Raw genomic sequence first — 22,490 nt, forward strand, 5'->3', positions numbered from 1 at the left:
GAACTTTGTCCCTAGAAACTATTAAGAAACTTTGTGAGATTAGCTGAGTCATCAAACATGTATTTGTTTGGACACAAAACCTTGTAATGACATCGCGACACAGATGTGTACAGACACTCAGTACATATACAGGTATACACTACTACAGCACGTGCACACACACACACACACAGAGAGACACACACACACAGGCACACACACACACACACAGAGACACACACACACACACAGGCACACACGCACTACAACCATGTGCAAAGAGAATAAATAATGAACCATCGTTGACAAGCTTACTCGAATGTTCGTTTTATAAAAGACAAACTACTGGGTGGAGTTTCACTGCAGTTTTATTGAAACTTATTTGGTGACGTCACCGTTGAGCCGTTGATTGAGTGTCCAGTCGTCGACAGGGTACGTGGCTGAGTCAGCCAGCTGTCTACTCGGGATTATTGTACAGATGAATTGGTGGCATGGCAGCCGTGCGTTTGGTTTCTGCCAGCGCCTCGGCTGCTGCTGCCGGTGATGGCTGTCGTCTGCTCCTCGTTTCTTCCCGCAGCTCTTCTGACCAAATATCTCCTAAAAACCAAAACAAAACGGTATTAATAGCAATCATTATTATCAGCAGTAGAAGCTGTACAAGAAATAACAAGAAACACGTACAGACACATCGTTATGATTCTTAAACGACGACAAGTCGTCTGAATTACAAAAACTAACATGTTAGGACAGTAGAAATAATTATCCAGCACAACTCAGGGGCTTGATAAAGTTTAGTAAAAATAACAGTTAAGTTTATATTTTTCGTGCTTAGCTAATTAGACTTGAGTTCAAAGACAGCCGTTATATCCAAGCATAATCATAAATATAAGAACTTACTTATTAAGCAGATTATCATCATGAAGTTATTTATAGCGACTATTTCAGATTTGTTTTAACATCCATTAGGGAACCAAAACGTTTGAAAATATTAATTTGTGCACATTATGAAATATTTTATAACGGACATTTACGTTTTGAATTCTTGTTGGTACATCTCTCTGTATTATTTGAAACTGTGGTAGTTTCTTTTGTATCAGATAAAAAATTTGGATGGCGCCTAAAACAAATAAATGTATCGGTAAATGACTGCACTGACGTGTGACAATATTTAACAAGTCTCCACACACACAGACACTTAAACACACTCAAACATACACACACAGAGACACGCACACTTATGTAAGCATGACAACAAACATATGGGTACCCATTATTTTAAAGTACATATTTAGTTGTAGTCGTCTAAATACTCACTAGGAGTGGCTGTCACCATGACGACGCTGAGGAGCGCTAGGAGGACGATGACACTGGCCTTCATCTTGCTTCCACACGGAGACGATGATGATTGTAGATAACCTTCAGGTCGCTGTTGAAGTCCGATGTCAGTGACTGCCAGGGTCTGCAACTTTTATACCTCCTGCCTGTAATTACACCTTCACAGGTAGACACTGGAATTGTCCTCAGGTAAACAGTGACATCGAGAAAGCTTTGTCTGTCTGTCATGGATCCTTATTAGCTGATGTCACACACGCAGATTGATATGTATTACTTTTAAATTGTGTGACAAATAGAAAATGTGACAGGCGCTCCAACATTTATTTATATTAATATATTTGAGATATATATATATATATGTAAATATATTGAAACAAATGTGTCAGCAGTTATTGCAGATCCATCATCAAGAGACATCAGTATTGAAACAAAGCACAAAAATATTTTCACCTGACAAAAGATCCCTACTGCTGCCGATTAAGACTACAAAGTATAATTATCCAACCCAATCACAGGACAGCTACACGAGTCTCTTACACCAGCCTACTAAGAATATTTTTAGTAGTAGTCTGTAGTTTTATTTTGCATTGGCAGCTACATTTCAAAGACATAATTACTGGTAGATTAAAAAACATTTTCAAGTAATATTTAGAATAATTCAGAAAAACTTGTGAATATTTTATGCTTATATTCGTCCAATGTATAGTGAAAAGAGCAAAACTGATCGTGTCTTCGCATGTCGCCATGATTGTATTCAAGTCCCGAACAGACGGTGAGTAGCTTGGTTGTCCTCGCTTCTACTTTAGGGCTTTAGGACTACTCATGTTATGTGGTGATGTGGAATAAAACCTCGGTCAAACTATTAAAGGTGACACAATGAGGTAGACACGCCTAGGTAATATGAACACATCAAAGTGCTTCAGTGCTGACAGTGTAGTGAACCCAGAGACAGACCACAGACCAGACCCGACCTTATGGGATGCTATGACAACCCTGGACACCATAAACAGCAATTTTCATGAAGCAACAGATATTAAAAGTCTAAACGAGTCATGCCCCACCCTAAAAACGCAAATTTCGGGAAATACGGGAAATGGCCTTGTTGATGCGGCCTTTGATGTCATCGTTCTCTCCACCGTCCTTGTTGACAATGCTCCACAGATACGAGAAGCGATCTGTTTCCAGGATATTCATTCCCTGAAGATAGATTGGGAGATTCTGCTTATTGTTGATTCTCATCACTTTGGTCTTCTTTCTGTTCACCTTAAAGCCAGTGTTCTGTGCTTCCGGCTAGATGACCCAGTTGGTTTGTGCATGTTGTTGCCGATGAGATAGAAGACTAATGTCATCTGCAAAGTCCCGAACCATTATCTGTTTGGTGAAGTTCCACTGGATACCGGTGTTGTTGTCTTGGGTTGTCTTGCACATAATCCTGTCTATGATCACCAGAAAGATTGTTGGTGATAATATGCAACATGGAGAACGAGTCCAGTGACCCTGTCCTGACCCTGAGCGTGTATAGCGTGTCTCTGTAATCTCCATTGTGTACGAGTGTCTGTTGTGCCAGTGAGCGTGTCGGTTATATCAAGTATGGGTACATGGTCGTTGAAAACTTTATCAGAATATTATTTATGATAAGCGCTCTGAGCTAAATATATCACTTCAAAAGTGTCTTTAAATCTTCACGATGATGATGATGATGATAATTATTATTATGGAGAAAATACAGATTATGTGCGGAATGATATTTGCATGCTCACAGTCGTACACATCCACACAATATAATTACATCAACGAGCACACGTGCACATGCATGTGTTTACAGTAAGCGGGTCAGTTGCAAGTGGATTTCACTCAACAGAAGAGAAAAACTGATTTGTAGCAGTTTGAAAAAATATACAACAGTAAGTTATGGGGTGTGTGGTAAAGACATGCAAACAAGAGCAAGAAGGTTGGGTGTCATCAGGGAATTAAGTAGACATGGCTCATTATCATTTCAATCGTGTTCTTTGTGTACTCTATACAGCCATTTCAATTACAATTAAAATTGGATGATGGCTGTTGTTGTAACATGTATGCAGCTGCTTTATTGGTGATACTGGTGATAGTGATGACGACGACGATGATTGAAGTGACAGTATGTATTATATTACTAGAAGTAAATACAAACTTTATAATAATTATGTCATGCCTTTCAGTCGTACAGGTTGTGTTTGTGTGTGTGTGTATGTTTGTTTGTGTGTGTGTGTGTGTGAGTGTGTTTCTCCCTAAGTACATTCAGTCCACAGTGTCCAAGATGTTTAATACCACAACCAACTGCAAACAGAATAGATGAGGAATTATCGTTGAGAAGCTTTCTAGAGCGTTCGTTTTATAAAACACAAACTAATGGTGGATTTTTTTTCTGCAGTTTTATTGAAACTTATTGGGTGACGTCACCGTTGGGCCGTTGATCGACAGGGTACGTGGGTACGGCAGTCGTCGACAGGGTACGTGGCTGAGTTCAGCCAGCTGTCATCCCGGGGATAAAGCCCATACCGTTCCAAACCAGACGTTTGTTTTCTGCCTTCGCCTCGGCTGCTGCTGCCGGTGATGGCTGTCGTCTGCTCACTTCTTGCTGCTGGTCGTCTGACCCACCATCTTAAAAAAAAATAACGACATCAGTTGCAATCATTATTATTAGTAGTAGAAGCTGTACAAGAAATAACAAGAAACACCTACAGACACATTGTAATGATTCTTAAACGACGACCTGTCGTCTGAATCACAAAAACTAACATGTTAGGACAGTAGAAATAATTATCCATGAAAACTCAGGAAGTTCATAAAGTTTATCAAAAATAACAGGTAAGTTTACAATTTTCTCGTTTATCTAATTACACTTGAGTGCAAAGACATAACCGTTATATCCACGCATAATCATTAATATACGAAGCCATTTAGTATCATCATGAAGTTATCTATAGCGACTATTTCAAGTTTCGTTTGACATCATTAGGGAACGAAAACGTTTGAAAATGTTAATTTGTGTACTTTATGTAATATTTTACAACGTATATATCTGTTTTTTATTCTTATTTGCACATATCTCTTTATTTTTTTATATTGTGCTAGTTTCTTTTGTCTCAAATCAAAACGTTTAAAGCTAACTTACAGTTATTCTAAAGTCAAAATAAAACTGCTTAGAATGGCGTAAAGAGTAGGATAAATGTGAATCTCGTCTATTTATATGTGTGTTCATGTGGAAAACGTTGAAAGTTTTAGTAGAATGTTGTGTTTAATAAGAGAAATTACACGGGACTCTTTTTTTGCTTCCACGAAGTCTCGTTCTCCGTCACGTGACCCTATGACGTGTGGTTTCCGTAGTGAAAACCATGCCTTGAGAATGTTCTGCACTCGACTGCCACGAAAAGATGGGAAAAGATTCAAAAGTTTCTTTTCATCAGTTTCGTAAAGACAAGGCGATATGAAAAGAGTGGGTCATACCCATAGAAAGGCTCGATCCCAGTACGAACAAGCTCTGGGAGTCCAAGGAGTGGGACGTATAATGCTGCAAGCCATCTTGATTGTAGATTAGTTTGGATATCACTGATCTAACACAAAATCTTCCCAATGACCACAGACACTGCATGTCAGAGACTGACGTCATAAGGAGACTGACGTCATAAGGAGATTGATGTCATAAGGAGACTGACGTCATAATGAAACAATTAGTCTTCCATCTCGGGAAGCTATCGTGGTTACTCGGCGGAAGGACACAAAGGTCGATTTCACTGGATTTTTTCGATTTTTGTAAACATCGGCAGCCTTTCTCTTATTAAACACAACATTCTGCTAAAAACCATCAACGTTTTCCACACGAACACACATATAAATAGACGAGATTCAAATTTATCCTACTCTCTACGCGATTCTCAGCAGTTTTATTTTGACTTTAGAATAACTTTAAGCAAAAAACTGTATCTGTTAATCACTGCTACTGTACTGACATGTGACATTACTTGACCCGCTTCACAGACGCACACACACATAGATACACACACGCATGCAAGCACTTATGTATGTATGACATTACGTATAGGTACCCAGTTTTTTAAAGTACATATTTAGTTGTAGTTGTCTAAATACTCACTAGGAGTGGCTGTCACCATGACGACGAAAAGGAGCGCCAGGAGGACGATGACACTGGCCTTCATCTTGCTTCCACACGGAGACGATGATGATTGTAGACTGTAACCTTCAGGTCGCTGTTGAAGTCCGATGTCCGTCACTGCCAGAGTCTGCAACTTTTATACCTCCTGCCTGTAATTACACCTTCACAAGTAGACACTGCAATTGTCCTCAGGTAAACAGTGACATCCAAAAGGTTTTGTGTTTCTTGTGTTAATAGTTATCACTTCATGTTATTCATGGACATTGCTATATTATTTTGTGTGACCAATATGTGACAGATGCTCCGGCAGTTATATCTACATCGATATTTACATACACATAGTACATGTTGAAACAAATTGTGAGCTGTTTTTGCAATATTATTGCAGTATTTAAACAAAAGACAAAAACATTTGTACCATACCGTATGTGCTGCTGCCTATTAAGACTACAAAGTACAATAATGAAATCCAATCACAGACCAGCTAAATGAGTCGCTGAGATAAAAGGACAAAAGAACAAAACAACTTTACATCAGCCTATGAAGATTTTTTTCCATTTGTGTGTCCATGTGTGTGCGTTGGCTGTTATATTTCAAAGAAAGAATTAATGGCGATATTTTAATTTTTAAGTAATATTTGAACACATGCGCATACGCGCAAGAAGACCTAGAATACGACCAGCATCCAACGTCTGGGTGGTTTTGTGTGTCCATCTAAAACGTGGACATGGTTGAATCATTCCTTAACAAGAAAATATCACATGCGCCGTAACCCGGACATCACACTCTACAACTGATCAACAGAATCACAAACACAAAACATTCTCTCGACATCACGCGCACTGCCTCTCGCAAGTCAGGGCCTGGGGCTAGCGAGATGGAATAAAAGATTAGAACAGTAACCATCTTCAGCAGCATTGAGGAACAGCAACTGTCCTCGGGCATCAACGCCAACTCCTGTCGTATTCACAACAGCGACTCTCCATCGGGTGTGTTTGTCCCTGTGTGTGTGATTGTGTTTTGGAATGTGTGAAAGCTCCATCATAACAATAATATCTGCCAGCTGATTGCTGCCAGTGTTCATGCATCCAGTAAAGCTTTCTTCCTCTTGTTTGTTCAATTTCAAAGAGAATTGTGACTAGGACAAAAACCCTGCTGCCGGTTATAGTTTGGTTTAATTACAAACGCGGAGCAGATTGAACAAAACACCTTCACAAAGGACCGATGGTGGCGACACCTTGTAGAGCAGGGGTAGGCAATTAATTTTCCCAAGGGGCCGCATGAAAAATTGGGATGATTTTAGAGGGTCGGACCAATATAGTAAACTCAGTTTTACCCAATACTGTATATATAGTGTATATACTGGCGGGCGGACCGGTCAGAGGCAGGAGGCGGGTCGGAGGCGGGCCGCGCCCCCCCCCCATTGCCCAGGTCTGTTGTAGAAGGTCCTGGTCTTTATGATGAGCTGGTGGATGTTTGGCTCATTGACTTGTTCCTGTATTGCATCCTTTTGTCCGTCTGTCGCTAAAAACCATTTGTTTTGGATATGTTACCTAGACTGTGACAGTTGTGTCTTGCAGTCTCCATAGGCAACAGCCAATGAAATATTTATGCAGGGCTTCTGCTAAGGCTAAGTTCTTTGGGGTCCCAAGGACACCTTCTTCAGATTTTTAAGGGGTCCCTGTTCTTCGCCCAAATTTGAAGGGGACCCCATTGACGAAAATTGAAGGGGTCCTCCGAACTTTTAATGCGTACTGTACGCAATTTTTTGCGTAAGCAGAAGCTCTGATTTATGACTCTTTCATGCTAATATTCTTACAAGGTATTATTAGGACAGGAAAACTGATCCTGTCTTCCCAGGTCGCCATGATTGCAGTCAAGTGCCGAAGAGACGGTGCGGTGTTTGCTTTGTTGTTTTCTCTTCTGCTTTAGTGCAGACAACTCATGTTATGCTGTGATTTAGAATCAAACCTTGGTCCCTCTTCTAAAGGTGACACGATGAGGCAGACCCGTGTGTGTACTGTGAGCACATCAAAGAGTTTCAGTGTCGACAGTGTAGTGAACCCAGAGACACATCGTAGAGCAGACCCGACTAGAGTGTGTGTGAGTGTGTTTGTTTGTGTGTGTGTGTGTTTCTTCCCAAGTACATTCAGTCCACAACGTCCATGATGTTTAATACCACAACCAACTGCAAACACAATAGATGAGGAATTATCGTTGAGAAGCTTTCTAGAGCGTTTGTTTTAGAAAACACAAACTAATGCGAAACATTTGTACCATACCGTATGTGCTGCTGAGTATTAAGACTACAAAGTACAATTATCAAAGCCAATCACAGAGCAGCTAAACGAGTCGCTGTTAGAGAGAAAAGGACAAAAGAACAAAACAGCCTTACATCAGCCTATGAAGATTCCTTTTTCATTAGTGTGTGCGAGAGTGTGCGTTGGCTGTTAAATTTCAAGAAAAGAATTAATGGCTGTATTTTAATTTTTAAGTAATATTTGAACACATGAACATCCGTGCGCCCACACCAAGTACCAGGTGCCAAGGTGTTCTTTACCCCAGCGGACTACCTTTGGTGAGAAAGATTCAGGGCGGAAGGACACTCATCGTGCTCAAACAAAAGTAAGGGAGAAGTATTCCTCGTTTGTTGATTTCCTCCGAGTGTTGACCTACAGACCTATGAATTACTTTAAAAAGGGATACTCAAGGCTTGTGATAAGGCTCTGTCTTTAGGAAACCGACGAAAAGAAAATTTTGAATCTTTTCCATCTTTTCGTGGCAATCGTCTGCATCACGTTCTCGAGGCATGGTTCTCACTATGAAACCACACGTCATAGGGTCACGTGACGGAGAACGAGACTTCGTGGAAGAAAAAGAAGAGTCCCTTGTCATTTCTCTTATTAAACACAACATTCTACTAAAAACCTTCAACGTTTTCCACATGAACATGTAACGGATAAGTACTTAGTAGAGGGGGTGAGGCGGGAAGGTCGACAACCGTGGTTGATCTGATCTAGGGTAGTTGGTTGGAAGTTGTTTGCCCTTGAGCAAATGACGTCAATTGTGATGTCAAAATAAAGTGACGAAAAAGAGAGAGGAAAATAACGTTAGAGAAAAACGGTAGCAGAGAGCAAACGGAGGAACAGAAGTTGGATTTGGTGGTTTTTCTCTGGACTTTCTCGCTACTGCTGCGACCGCGGAATAAGTATTACAGGGGAAGTAATACTGTGTTTATACTACAGGTGGATGTACTTCACAGGTCGTGAGTCACTGTAGTCCGTGTCCGCACCGTGGGGGAGCTCTGTGGCTTGGGCATCCCGCAGTACAGTTTCTTGGTGGGGCCAAGAAACCACACACTGGTGTGAGCGAGTAAACAACGGTTCCAGAGCAGAAATCTTGGTGTAAAACTGGTGCACCGACCAGCATCCGTCGCCAGGAGAAGATAGTTCCAAACAGAGAGTAAACCGCCGGTGGAGGGAAGGTTTCCTCTCGGCCTCCATCTCACCTATCCTCATCCTGCTAAACACCCAGGAGGCAACCGCATGTGCAAGTCCGTGGCGTTCTGCCTGTAAACTGTCGTTATCGTAAAAACACTTTTTTTTTAATGATAAATCGACTTATAGGAAAGAAGATTAGTGTTACTCATTAGAAAAGAGGACTTGGGAGGGTTGCAAAGACTTTAATATAAAAACGTTTGGGTTTCGTCAAGAACGAACATTTTATTCTATAATACAGTGGATATTAACATTGGTAATTCATCAAGAAAGGACAGCACCGAAGACGGGAATACTTTATCAGTGAGTATTTATCTGAATCAACTTTATTTGTTAACTCTAATAGTACGTTGGATGAATGATATAATATATTGGTAATATATCTTATGTGGCGAAAGAAGGAGTAAATCTCTGATTGTTGATACTTTGTCAATGTTTCATTTAAAATTGTGTTTGAATTAAATAATTATTGGTGCCTCTAAGGAGGTACGAACACCCTCAAGCGATCTGATTATATTGGTTTATGGAGAGAATGCGCGTGTCAGCGGACGGTCCGTGACAATATCAATAGACGACATTCAAACTTATTCTACTCTGTACGCGATTCTAAGCAGTTTTATTTTGCCTTTACAATCCCTTTAAAGAAAAGCCACTGACAGGTGTTTGTTATACAAGGAATTAAATTTATAACAAAGTAAAATGAAAATTATGGCAAATATGCGTTTTCACAAAGTCTTAACGACACTACCATAAATGTTAAGCTGTAAACAAAATAAAATATATATCGAGATTTAAAAGCGTCAAGAATCTATGGCTCATTATCATTTCATCGTGTTCTTTGTGTAGTCTATACCGCCATTTCAATTACAATTAAAATTGCATGATGCCTGTTGTTGTAACATGTATGCAGCTGCTTTATTGATGATACTGGTGATGGTGATGACGACGACGATGATTGAAGTGGTAGTAAGTATTATATTACTAGAAGTAAATACAAACTTTATAAAATGTCGTGTCCTTATGTCGTACATTGTGTGTGTGTGTGTTTTTGAGTGTGTGTGAGTGTGTGTGTGTGTGTGAGTGAGTGTGTGTGTGTGTGTGTGTGTGTGTGTGTGTGTGTGTGTGTGTGTGTGAGTGTATGAGTGAGTGTTTGTGAGTGTGTGTGTGTGTTTCTCCCTTAGTACATTCAGTCCACAGTGTCCATGATGTTTAATACCACAACCAACTGCAAACAGAATAGATGAGGAATTATCGTTGAGAAGCTTTCTAGAGCGTTCGTTTGATAAAACACAAACTAATGGTGGATTTTTTTCTGCAGTTTTATTGAAACTTATTGGGTGACGTCACCGTTGGGCCGTTGATCGACAGGGTACGTGGGTACGGCAGTCGTCGACAGGGTACGTGGCTGAGTTCAGCCAGCTGTCATCCCGGGGATAAAGCCATACCGTTCCAAACCAGACGTTTGTTTTCTGCCTTCGCCTCGGCTGCTGCTGCCGGTGATGGCTGTCGTCTGCTCACTTCTTGCTGCTGGTCGTCTGACCCACCATCTTAAAAAAAATAACGACATCAGTTGCAATCATTATTATTAGTAGTAGAAGCTGTACAAGAAATAACAAGAAACACCTACAGACACATTGTAATGATTCTTAAACGACGACCTGTCGTCTGAATCACAAAAACTAACATGTTAGGACAGTAGAAATAATTATCCATGAAAACTCAGGAAGTTCATAAAGTTTATCAAAAATAACAGGTAAGTTTACAATTTTCTCGTTTATCTAATTACACTTGAGTGCAAAGACATAACCGTTATATCCACGCATAATCATTAATATACGAAGCCATTTAGTATCATCATGAAGTTATCTATAGCGACTATTTCAAGTTTCGTTTGACATCATTAGGGAACCAAAACGTTTGAAAATGTTAATTTGTGTACTTTATGTAATATTTTACAACGTATATATCTGTTTTTTTATTCTTATTTGCACATATCTCTTTATTTTTTTATATTGTGCTAGTTTCGTTTGTCTCAAATCAAAACGTTTAAAGCTAACTTAAAGTTATTCTAAAGTCAAAATAAAACTGCTTAGAATGGCGTAAAGAGTAGGATAAATTTGAATCTCGTCTATTTATATGTGTGTTCATGTGGAAAACGTTGAAAGTTTTAGTAGAATGTTGTGTTTAATAAGAGAAATTACACGGGACTCTTTTTTTGCTTCCACGAAGTCTCGTTCTCCGTCACGTGACCCTATGACGTGTGGTTTCCGTAGTGAGAACCATGCCTTGAGAATGTTCTGCACTCGACTGCCACGAAAAGATGGGAAAAGATTCAAAAGTTTCTTTTCATCAGTTTCCTAAAGACAAGGCGATATGAAAAGAGTGGGTCATACCCATAGAAAGACTCGATCCCAGTACGAACAAGCTCTGGGAGTCCAAGGAGTGGGACGTATTATGTTCCAAGCCATCTTGATTGTAGATTAGTCTGGATATCACTGATCTAACACAAAATCTTCCCAATGACCACAGACACTGCATGTCAGAGACTGACGTCATAAGGAGACTGACGTCATAAGGAGATTGATGTCATAAGGAGACTGACGTCATAAGGAAACAATTAGTCTTCCATCTCGGGAAGCTATCGTGGTTACTCGGCGCAAGGACACAAAGGTCGATTTCACAGGATTTTTTCGATTTTTATAAACATCGGCAGCCTTTCTCTTATTAAACACAACATTCTGCTAAAAACCATCAACGTTTTCCACACGAACACACATATAAATAGACGAGATTCACATTTATCCTACTCTCTACGCGATTCTCAGCAGTTTTATTTTGACTTTAGAATAACTTTAAGCAAAAAACTGTATCTGTTAATGACTGCTACTGTACTGACATGTGACATTACTTGACCCGCTTCAAAGACACACACACATAGATACACACACGCATGCAAGCACTTATGTATGTATGACATTACGTATAGGTACCCAGTTTTTTAAAGTACATATTTAGTTGTAGTTCTCTAAATACTCACTAGGAGTGGCTGTCACCATGACGACGAAAAGGAGCGCCAGGAGGACGATGACACTGGCCTTCATCTTGCTTCCACACGGAGACGATGATGATTGTAGACTGTAACCTTCAGGTCGCTGTTGAAGTCCGATGTCCGTCACTGCCAGAGTCTGCAACTTTTATACCTCCTGCCTGTAATTAAACCTTCACAGGTAGACACTGCAATTGTCCTCAGGTAAACAGTGACATCCAAAAGGTTTTGTGTTTCTTGTGTTAATAGTTATCACTTCATGTTATTCATGGACATTGCTATATTATTTTGTGTGACCAATATGTGACAGATGCTCCGGCAGTTATATCTATATGGATATTTACATACACAGAGTACATGTTGAAACAGATTGTGAGCAGTTATTGCAATATTATTGCAGTATTTAAACAAAAGACAAAAACATTTGTACCATACCGTATGTGCTGCTGCCTATTAAGACTACAAAGTACAATAATGAAATCCAATCACAGACCAGCTAAATGAGTCGCTGAGATAAAAGGACAAAAGAACAAAACAACTTTACATCAGCCTATGAAGATTTTTTTCCATTTGTGTGTCCATGTGTGTGCGTTGGCTGTTATATTTCAAAGAAAGAATTAATGGCGATATTTTAATTTTTAAGTAATATTTGAACACATGCGCATACACGCAAGAAGACCTAGAATATGACCAGCATCCAACGTCTGGGTGGTTTTGTGTGTCCATCTAAAACATGAAATGGTTGAATCATTCTTTAACAAGAAAATATCAGATGCGCAGTAACCCGGACATCACACTCTACAACTGATCAACAGAATCACAAACACAAAACATTCCCTCGACCTCACGCGCACTGCCTCTCGCAAGTCAGGGCCTGGGGCTAGCGAGATGGAATAAAAGATTAGAACAGTAACCATCTTCAGCAGCATTGAGGAACAGCAACTGTCCTCGGGCATCAACGGCAACTCCTGTTGTATTCACAACAGCGACTCTCCATCGGGTGTGTTTGTCCCTGTGTGTGTGATTGTGTTTTGAAATGTGTGAAAGCTCCATGATAACAATAATAACTGCCAGCTGTTTGCTGCCAGTGTTCATGTATCAAAAAAGCTTTCTTCCTCTTGTTTGTTCAATTTCAAGGAGAATTGTGACTAGGACAAAAACGCTGCTAGTTATATTTTGGTTTAATTACAAACGCAGAGCAGATTGAACAAAACGCCTTGACAAATGACCGATGGTGGCGACACCTTGTAGTGCAGGGGTGGGGAATTAATTTTCCCACGGGGCCGCATGAGAAATTGGGATGATTTTAGAGGGGCCGGACTGATATAGTTAACTCAGTTTTACCCAATACTGTATATATAGTATATATACTGGCGGGCGGGCCGGTCAGAGACAGGAGGCGGGTCGGATCCTGCCCGCGGCACCCCCCCCCCTTTCCCAGGTCTGTTGTAAAGGGTCCTGGTCTTTATGATGAGCTGGTGGATGTTTTGCTTATTGACTTGTTCCTGTATTGCATCCTTTTGTCCGTCTATAGCAAAAACCCATTTGTTTTGGAGATGTTACCTAGTCTGTGATTGGTTTTGACAGTTGTGATTTGTAGTCTCCATAGGCAACAGACTTTGAAGATATTTTAGTAGTAGTGTTCCTTTATTTGCTTTGGCTGTTACATTTCAAAGACATAATAAGTGGTGGATTTTTTATTTTCAAGTAATATTTTCAACACTTCAGACAAACTTATTTTTCGAAATATTTGTGGATCTTTTGTGTGAGTGTGTGTGTGAATGTGTGTGTTTCTCCCCAAGTACATTCAGTTCACAATGTCCATGATGTTTAATACCACAACCAACTGCAAACACAATAGATGAGGAATTATCGCTGAGAAGCTTACTAGAGTACTCGTTTTATAAAACACAAACTAATGATGGATTTGTTTTCGCAGTTTTATTGAAACTTATTGGGTGACGTCACCTTTGGGCCGTTGATCGACAGGGTACGTGGCTGAGTGCAGCCAGCTGTCTACCCGCGAACTGCCGGTGATGGCTGTCGTCTGCTCACTTCTTGCTGCTGTTGGTCTGACCAGTCAGATCCATGAAATAACGACAACAGTAGCAATCATTATTATCAGCAGTAGAAGATGTACAAGAAATAACACGAGACACGTACAAACACATGCTCAGCGAGGACCTGTCGTCTAAATTACAAATAAATAACATGTGAAGACAGAAATAAGAAATAGTTATCCAGAACAACTCAGGGGCTCGATGAAGTTGATCAAAAATAACAGTTTAGTTTATATATTTCTTGCTTTACTAATTACACTTGAGTGCAGAGATATAGAAGTTACATCCAATCACAATCATAAATATCAGAAGCCAATTAGTAAACAGATTGTCATCACTAAGTTGTTTATTGCGATTATTTCAGATTACTTTTGACATCCATTAGGGAACCAAACGTTTGAAAATGTTAATTTGTGTACTTTATGAAATATTTCACAACGGATATTTATGTTTTTTATTCTTATTTGAACATCTATATTTATTATTGTAAATTGTGCTAGCTTACTTTGTCTCAAATAAAAACTTGTAAGCTGTCTTAATTTTAAAAACTGTAACTGGTAATCACTCTTACTGTACTGACATGTGACATTATTGAACCCGCTTCACAACACACACACCGACGCATGCACGCGCTTATGTAAGTGTAACATAACATATAAGTACCCAGTATTATAAAACTACATATTTAGTTGTAGTTGTCTAAATACTCACTTGGAGTGGCTGTCAACTAAATGTACTTTTAAAATAAGGTTTACCTATGTCTTTGTTAACATACTTACCCTTGTCCTTGCGTTCGTCGGTCTCACCTACAGACACATGGTTATGCCTCTTAAACAAGGACCTGTCGTCTGAATTACCAAAAAAAAAAATAACATGTAAAGACAGTAGAAATAATTATTCAGCAGAACTCAGGGTTCTCATAAAGTTTATCAAAAATAACAGTTTAGTTTATATTTGTCTTTCTTAACGAATTATACTTGAGTGCCAAGATATATAAGTTCTATCCAAGCATATACATAAATAGAAGAACCCTTTTAGTAAACAGATTATCATCACAAAGCTTTTAAAGGCGAGTATTATTTCAGATTTCTTTTGACATGAGGGAGCCAAAATGTTAATTTGTGACTGTATGAAATATTTTACAACGGATATTTAAGTTTTTTATTCTTATTTGTAGATATTTCTGTAAATTGTCGTGGTTTCTTTTGTCTCAAATCAAAACTTCTAAGCTGTCTCAATAAAAAAATTTATCTGTTAATCACTTCTACTGTACTGACATGTGAGATTATTTAATCCGCTTCACACACACACACACACAGAGGCATCGACACACGCACTTATGTAAGTATGACATTACGTATAGGTACCCAGTATTGTAAAAGTACATATTTAGTTGTAGTCGTCTTAATACTCACTTGGAGTGGCTGTCAACTAAATATGTACATTTAAAATAAGGTTTACCTATGTCTTTGTTAACATACTTACCCTTGTCCCTGCGTTCGTCGGTCTCTCTGTGTACGTTTCTGGCTGTCACCATGACGACACAAAGGAGTGCCAGGAGGACGAAGACACTGGCCTTCATCTTGCTTCCACACGGAGACGATGATGATTGTAGATAACCGTCAGGTCGCTGTTGAAGTCCGATGTCACTGACTGCCAGGGTCTGCAACTTTTATACCTCCTGCCTGTAATTACACCTTCACAGGTAGACACTGCAATTGTCCTCAGGTAAACAGTGACATCCAAAAGGTTTTGTGTCTCTGGTGTTAATAATTATCAGTTTATGGTATTCAAGCACATTGCTGTATTATTTTGTGTGACAGATGCTCCGACAGTTCTATCTACATTGATATATATATATTAGATATTGATACAAAACATGGACAAGCTTGAAACATTCCTTTACAAGAAAATATCACATTCGCTGTAACCCGGACATCACACGTCACACGTGTCACACTCTAAAACTGATCAACAGAATCACAAACACAAAACATTCACTCGCCCTCACGCGCACTGCCAGTCGGAGGTCAGGGCCCTGAGGCTCGCGAGATGGAAAGGGTGACACAAGGACGAGGTGAAAGGTCACTTGATTCCCTCCCCAACACATCCGCGAGGGCACATCAAGTATTGGACAGCAGCCTGTGAAGATTTTGTTTTAGTTTTAGTGTTCCTTTTTTTGGTGTTGGCTGTTACATTTCTGTTTGTAATTTACTTTGTGTATCAGTGACCTAATCTGAATATTATTTATGAGAAGCGCTCTTAGCTAAACATATCACTTCAAAGTTGTTCTTTAAATCCTCATGATGATGATGATGAGGATGATGATGATGATGATGATTATTACTACTGTCAAAATACAAGTTAGGTAATGTGTGGAATGAAATTTGCATGTGCACAGTCGTACATATCCACACAATATAATTACATCAACGAGCACACGTGCACATGCATGTGTTTACAGTAAGCGGGTCAGTTGCAAGTGGATTTCACTCAGTAGAAGAGAAAAACTGATTTGTAGCAGTTTGAAAAATATACAACAGTAAGTTATGGGGTGTGTGGTAAAGACATGCAAACAAGAGGAAGAAGGTTGGGTGTCATCAGGGAATTAATTAGACATGGCTCATTATCATTTCAATCATGTTCGTTGTGTAGTCTATACCGCCATTTCAATTACAATTAAAATTGGATGATGTCTGTTGTTGTAACATGTATGTATGCAGCTGCTTTATTGGTGATACTGGTGATTGTGATGACGACGACGATTGCAGCGGTAGTAAGTATTATATTACTAGAAGTAAATACGAACTTTATAATATGCCGTGTCCTTATGTCCTACATTGTGTGTGTGTGAGTGTGTGTGAGTGTGTGAGTGAGTGAGTGTGTGTATATGTGTGTGTTTCTCCCCAAGTACATTCAGTCCACAATGTGCATGATTTTTAATACCACAACCAACTGCAAACAGAATAGATGATGAATTATCGTTGAGAAGCTTAGTAGAGTCCTCGTTTTATAAAACACAAAACTAATGGTGGATTTGTTTCTGCAGTTTTATTGAAACTTATTCAGTGACGTCACCGTTGGGCCGTTGATCGACAGGGTACGTGGGTACGGCAGTCGTCGACAGGGTACGTGGCTGAGTGCAGGCAGCTGTCTACCCGGGGACTGGGTAGTGGAAACCGGCCGGTGCATGGAGAAGCAGACGTTTGTTTTCTGCCTTCGCCTCGGCTGCTGCTGCCGGTGATGGCTGTCGTCTGCTCACTTCTTGCTGCTGGTCGTCTGACCAACCATATTAAAAAATAACGACATCAGCAGCAATCATTATTATCAGCAGTAGAAGTTGTACAAGAAATAACACGAGACACCTACAGACACATGGTTATGATTCTTAAACGACGACCTGTCGTCTGAATCACAAAAACTAACATGTTAGGACAGTAGAAATAATTATCCAGCAAAACTCAGGAAGTTCATAAAGATTATTAAAAATAACAGGTAAGTTTACAATTTTCTCGTTCATCTAATTACACTTGAGTGCAAAGACATAACCGTTATATCCACGCACAATTATAAATATAAATAGCCATTTAGTATCATCATGAAGTTATCTATAGCGACTATTTCAAGATTCGTTTGACATCATTAGGGAACCAAAATGTTTGAAAATGTTAATTTGTGTACTTTATGTAATATTTTACAACGTATATATCTGTTTTTTTTTTATTCTTGTTTGCACATATCTGTGTATTATTTTATATTGTGCTAGTTTCGTTTGTCTCCAATCAAAACGTTTAAGCTAACTTAAAGTTATTCTAAAGTCAAAATAAAACTGCTTAGAATCGCGTACAGAGTAAGATAAATGTGAATCTCGTTTATTTATATGTGTGTTCATGTGGAAAACGTTGAAGATTTTTAGTAGAATGTTGTGTTTAATAAGAGAAATCACTCGGGACTCTTTTTTTGCTTCCACGGAATCTCGTTCTCCGTCACGTGACCCTATGACGTGTGGTTTCCATAGTGAGAACCATGCCTCGAGAATGTGCTGCACCCGAGGCACACACACATAGATACACAGACGCATGCAAGCACTTATGTAAGTATGACATTACGTATAGGTACCCAGTATTTTAAAGTACATATTTAGTTGTAGTTCTCTAAATACCCACTTGGAGTGGCTGTCACCATGACGACGGAGAGGAGCGCCAGGAGGACGAAGACACTGGCCTTCATCTTTCTTCCACACAGAGACGATGATGATTGTAGATAACCTTCTGGTACTGTTGAAGTCTGATGTCCGTCACTACCAGGGTCTGCAACTTTTATACCTCCTGCCTGTAATTACACCTTCACAGGTAGACACTGCAATTGTCCTCAGGTAAACAGTGACATCCAAAAGGTTTTGTGTTTCTTGTGTTAATAGTTACCACTTCATGTTATTCATAGACATTGCTGTATTATTTTGTGTGACCAATATGTGACAGATGCTCCGGCAGTTATATCTATATCGATATTTACATACACATAGTACATGTTGAAACAAATTGTGAGCAGTTATTGCAATATTATTGCAGTATTTAAAAAAAGACAAAAACATTTGTATATTTGTATGTGCTGCTGTCTATGAAGACTACAATGTACAATAATGAAATCCAATCACAGACCAGCTAAATGAGTCGCTGAGATAAAAGGACAAAAAAATAAAACAACTTTACCTCAGCCTATGAAGATTCTTTTTCCATTAGTGTGTCCATGTGTGTGCGTTGGAATATTTGGAATATTTGGAATATTTGGAATATTTGGAATATTTGGCAATATTTGAAGGAAAAAATTAATGGCGATATTTTAATTTTTAAGTAATATTTTTTAAAACATGCGCATACGCGCAAGAAGACCTAGAATACGACCAGCATCCATCGTCTGGGTGGTTTTGTGTGTCCATCTAAAACATGGACATGCTTAAATCATTCTTTAACAAGAAAATATCACATGCGCTGTAAACCGGACATCACATGGCACACGAATCACACTCTACAACTGATCAACAGAATCACAAACACAAAACATTCCCTCGACCTCACGCGCACTGCCTCTCGCAGGTCAGGGGCCTGAGGCTCGCAGACGGAAAGGTTGACACAAGGACGAGGAGAAAGGTCACTTGATTCCCTCCCCGAAAGTTTGAATTTTAGTGCCAATCTTTGTATTTAAATGTTAATTGTGCACTTGTGACAAAGATATATATATATATCTCACAGAAAACAGTAAGAAATGGGATCTGGACATGAAAGAAAAGCCACCGACAGGTATTTGTTATATAAGGAATGAAATGTATAACAAAGTAAAATGAAAATTATGGCAACTAGGTTACATTTTCACATCTTAACAACAGCAACATAAATATATATCGAGTTTTAGAAGCGTCAAGAATCTATCTTACAGGTATAGGTCAGTTGTATAAACACCAGACAAGTCTTGATTAGAATAAAAACAGAATAAAAGACTAGAACAGTAACCATCTTCTGCAGCATTGAGGAACAGCAACTGTCCTCGGGCATCAACGCCAACTCCTGTTGTATTCACAACATCGACTCTCCATCGGGTGTGTTTGTCCCTGTGTGTGTGATTGTGTTTTGGAATGTGTGAAAGCTCCATCATAACAATAATGTCTGCCAGCTGATTGCTGCCAGTGTTCATGTATCCAGTAAAGCTTTCTTCCTCGTGTTTGTTCAATTTCAAAGAGAATTGTGACTAGGACAAAAACCCTGCTGCCGGTTATAGTTTGGTTTAATTACAAACGCAGAGCAGATTGAACAAAACGCTTTCACAAAGGACCGATGGTGGCGACACCTTGTAGAGCAGGGGTGGGCAATTAATTTTCCCAAGGGGCCGCATGAGAAATTGGGATGATTTTAGAGGGCCGGAGTAATATAGTGAACTCTGTCTTACCCAATACTGTGTATATAGTATATATATACTGGCGGGCGGGCCGGTCAGAGACAGAAGGAGGGCTGGATCCGGCCCGCGGCCCCCCCTTTCCCAGGTCTGTTGTAGAGGGTCCTGGTCTTTATGATGAGCTGGTGGATGTTTGGCTCATTGACTTGTTCCTGTATTGCATCATTTTGTCCTTCTGTCGCTAAAAGCCATTTGTTTTGGAGATGTTACCTAGTCTGTGATTGGTTTTTACAGTTGTTTTTTGCAGTCTCCATAGGCAACAGACTATGAAATATTTATGAATCTTTCATGCTAATATTCTTACAAGGTATTATGAGGACAGGAAAACTGATCCTGTCTTCGCAGGTCGCCATGATTGCACTCAAGTGCCGAAGAGACGGTGCGGTGTTTGGTTTGTTGTTTTCTCGTCTTCTTTAGGGCAGACAACTCATGTTATGCTGTGATTTGGAATCAAACCTTGGTCCCACTAGTAAAGGTGACACGATGAGGCAGACCCGTGTGGGTACTGTGAGCACATCAAAGAGTTTCAGTGCCGACAGTGTAGTGAACCCAGAGACACATCGTAGAGCAGACCTGACTAGAGTGTGTGTGTTGTGTTTGTGAGTGTGTTTGTGAGTGTGTGAGTGAGTGAGTGTATTTCTCCCCAAGTACATTCAGTCCACAATGTCCATGATGTTTAATACCACAACCAACTGCAAACAGAATAGATGAGGAATTATCGCTGAGAAGATTACTAGAGCGTTCGTTTTATAAAACACAAACAAATGGTGGATTTTTTCTGCAGTTTTATTGAAACTTATTGGGTGACGTCACCGTTGGGCCGTTGATCGACAGGGTACGTGGCTGAGTGCAGCCAGCTGTCTACCATTGACCTCCTGGAAAAAGCAGACGTTTGTTTTCTGCCAGCTCCTGGGCTGCTGCTGCTGCCGGTGATGGCTGTCGTCTGCTCACTTCTTGCTGCTGGTGGTCTGACCAGTCAGCTTCAAAAAATAACATACAACAGTAGCAATCATTATTATCAGCAGTAGAAGCTGTACAAGAAATAACACGAGACACCTACAGACACATGCTAAACGAGGACCTGTCGTCTGAATTACAAATAAATAACATGTGAAGACAGAAATAAGAAATAGATATCCAGAACAACTCAGGGGGTCGATGAAGTTGATCAAAAATAACAGTTTAGTTTATATATTTCTTGCTTTACTAATTACACTTGAGTGCAGAGATATAGAAGTTACATCCAAGCATAATGACAAATATCAGAAGTCATTTAGTAAACACATTGTCATCACCAAGTTGTTTATGGCGATTATTGTAGATTTCGTTTGACGTCCATTAGGGAACCAAACGTTTGAAAATGTTAACTTCTGTACTTTATGAAATATTTTAGAAGGAATATTTAATTTTTTATTCTTATTTGTACATTTTTCTATATTATTGTAAGTTGTGCTAGTTTACTTTGTCTTAAATCAAAACTTGTAAGCTGTCTTAATTTTAAAAACTGTAACTGTTAGTCACTCTTACTGTACTGACATGTCACATTACTGAACCCGCTTCACAACACAGACACACACACACACCGACGCATGTGCGCACTTATGTAAGTATGACAGCATGCATATAGGTAATCGTTATTATAAAAATACATATTAACTTTTTTCTACTACATACTCACTAGGAGTGGCTGTCACCATGACGACGCTGAGTAGCGCGAGGAGGACTAAGACGCTGGCCTTCATCTTGCTTCCACACGGAGACGATGATGATTGTAGATAACCTTCAGGTCGTTGTTGAAGTCGGATGTCAGTGACTGCCAGGTATGCGACCTTTATACCTCCTGTCTGTAATTACACCTTCACAGGTTGACCCTGGAATTGTTTTAAGATAAACAGAGACACAGAAAAGGCTTTGTGTCTCTGGCGTTAATCAGTATCAGTTTATGGTATTCACGCACATTGCTGTATTATTTAGTGTGACAGATGCTCCGACAGTTATATCTATATCGAGATACATATCCATACATTTTACACAAACAAAATCACTAATACAAAAGCATTCCCTCGCCCTCAGGCGCACTGCTAGTAGGAGGTCAGGGCCCTGGGGCTCGCGAGATGGAAAGGGTGACACAAAGACGAGGTGAAAGGTCGCTTGATTCCCTCCCCCGCGTCCGCTCGAGCGCACACCCACCGACAGGAAGCACAATACGAACAGAAAAACAGTCGCCGACACGCGCCAGGTCCTTCTGTCTGTAACTCCATCCACTGTGAAGACATTATCTACATGATTGTACATTTACAATAAGTCTACATCAATTAGTGAAAATATATAGATATGAAAATATTTCATGATATTTATAACTTCTAGAGCAGCGGTTACATTTATATTAGCATTACAGCAACAAACTGATGGAAGTTGTGTTTATGGAACGCTGTTTAGATGAGTATGTAAGTAGAAAAAAATCTTTGGTC

At 39.6% G+C, this 22,490-nt stretch overlaps 2 long non-coding RNA genes across 2 annotated transcripts; both read right to left on the reverse strand.

The window, feature by feature from the left end:
- Positions 1-3,710: 3,710 nt before the first annotated feature.
- Positions 3,711-5,593, reverse strand: LOC112555720. The gene is made up of 2 exons (XR_003097520.1): positions 5,447-5,593; positions 3,711-3,954 (listed from the first exon to the last, which is right to left on the reverse strand). It is a non-coding gene; the product is annotated as an uncharacterized LOC112555720 (long non-coding RNA).
- Positions 5,594-20,879: 15,286 nt separating this feature from the next.
- On the reverse strand, positions 20,880-21,809 carry LOC112555717. The gene is made up of 2 exons (XR_003097518.1): positions 21,698-21,809; positions 20,880-20,999 (listed from the first exon to the last, which is right to left on the reverse strand). It is a non-coding gene; the product is annotated as an uncharacterized LOC112555717 (long non-coding RNA).
- Between the last annotated feature and the right edge of the window lie 681 nt (positions 21,810-22,490).

The sequence above is a fragment of the Pomacea canaliculata genome, linkage group LG14, assembly GCF_003073045.1.
Source record: "Pomacea canaliculata isolate SZHN2017 linkage group LG14, ASM307304v1, whole genome shotgun sequence".
NCBI lineage: Eukaryota > Metazoa > Mollusca > Gastropoda > Architaenioglossa > Ampullariidae > Pomacea > Pomacea canaliculata.